This window comes from Propithecus coquereli, unplaced genomic scaffold (genome assembly GCF_000956105.1).
Source record: "Propithecus coquereli isolate 6110/MARCELLA unplaced genomic scaffold, Pcoq_1.0 Scaffold234, whole genome shotgun sequence".
In the NCBI taxonomy this organism is placed as follows: domain Eukaryota; kingdom Metazoa; phylum Chordata; class Mammalia; order Primates; family Indriidae; genus Propithecus; species Propithecus coquereli.
Window position 1 is genome coordinate 4,290,215 of NW_012147886.1, and position 1,902 is coordinate 4,292,116.

The window sequence follows — 1,902 nt, forward strand, 5'->3', positions numbered from 1 at the left end:
GCCTTCAGAGCTAAGTAAGTGGAGGAGCCTACATCTGAACCCAAATGGACTGACTCTAGAATTTATACTCTTAACAGTGGAGCAATATTGCCCCCTATTCTCCAAGAAATGTTGGGTCATAGGTATGCAAGAATGAGGTGGGTAATGAAGGAGTGTATAGTAAGTGTTCCAAAATTTTGCCTAATGAAGCCAACCCTGCCAAGTTTACCCACAGCTAGATACACACACACACACACACACACACACACACACATATATGTACATATATATATATCATGGAATACTATTCAGCCATTAAAAGGGATGAAATAATGTCATTTGCAGCAATGTGGAGTGAACTGGAGACCACTATCCTAAGTGAAGTATCTCAGGAATGGAAAACCAAACACCGCATGTTCTCACTAATAAGGGAGAGCTAATAGATGGGTACACATGGGCACAAAGCAATATAAACAACATGAGAAACCAAGAAAGGGGGAGGATGAGGGGGTGGGCATAGGACAAAAACTTACCTGTTGGGTCAATGAACACTATTCTGGTGATGGGCGCACAAAAAGCCCTGACTTAAGCATTATACAAGATATCCATGTAACAAAAACACTGTAACCTCTTAATTAATGTTTTGAAATAAAAAATTTTAAAAATACATACAAAATAAGCTGCCTTTTATATAAATAAATAAATAGCCTCATTAGTTTATTTCTACTGGTCGGTGACATATGTTTGGATGGCTTTGGACAAAGCAGAAGTTCTTATGCTTTGAGTGAGAACCAATTGATCTAAAACGCAGGTACTAAAATCTTAAATATTCAACAAAGGTATTCTTTTTCTTGTAAATCTAGTAAGATTATTGCTTCCCTGGGTAGGTATCAAAATATTATTGTTGAAAGTCTAGAGACATCCCTGCTAAGTGAAGAAATAACCCTGAGAAAATATAAAACCAAATACAAACAGTCCCTGATTTACCATGGTTCAGTTTAGAATTTGTCAACATTACGATAGTTCAACTTAAGATTTTTTGACTTTATGACCTGCAAAAGCAATATCTATTCAGTAAAAACTGTATTTTCAGTACCCACACAACCATTCTGTTTTGCACTTTCAGTACAGTATTTAATAAATTACATGAGAAATTCAACACTTTATTATAAAATAGGCTTTGTGTTAGATGATTTTGCCCAACTGTAGGCTAATGTAAGTGTTCTGAGACATTTAAGCTAGACTGGGCTAGGATAAGCTAAGCTATGAAGTTCAGTAGGTTATATGTATTAAATGCATTTTCAACTTAAAATATTTTGGAACTGGAGACCCTTATCCTAAGTGAAGTATCTAAAGAATGGAAAAACAAACATACGTACTCACTATTAAATTTGAACTAATAGATAAGCACACATGTGCATAGAGGGAAGTATAACTCAATGAAAATCAATCAAGGGAGAGAGAGAAGAAGGGGATGAGTGAAAACCTACCTAACGGGTACAATGAACACTATCTGGGTGAGGGACACACTTATAACCCTGACTCAAGCATCACGAAACCTATCCTTGTAACCAAAAACACTTGTACTCCTGTAATACTTTGAAATTAAAAAAAAAAAAAAAACTCCCTTAATACTTCCCTCCTAAGGAAAAAAAATATTTTCCACTTATACATGTCCCCGTCGTAAGTCAAGAAGCATCTGCATAGAACTAATGAGGAAATTGATTGAAACCACAATGACAACTTCTCAGAATAGGTTTGAATGCAGGCATGATAATATGCTTTATAATAATTCTGTTTGCGCTTTTCCTGCAGTTTAATATGCGTGCAGCATTTAAAAGAATAAGTTATACTAAATTTGAAGCTGCAATTAATTATTTGAGAAAATTTAATCAATCAAATTTTAAATCAATAATTTTAATA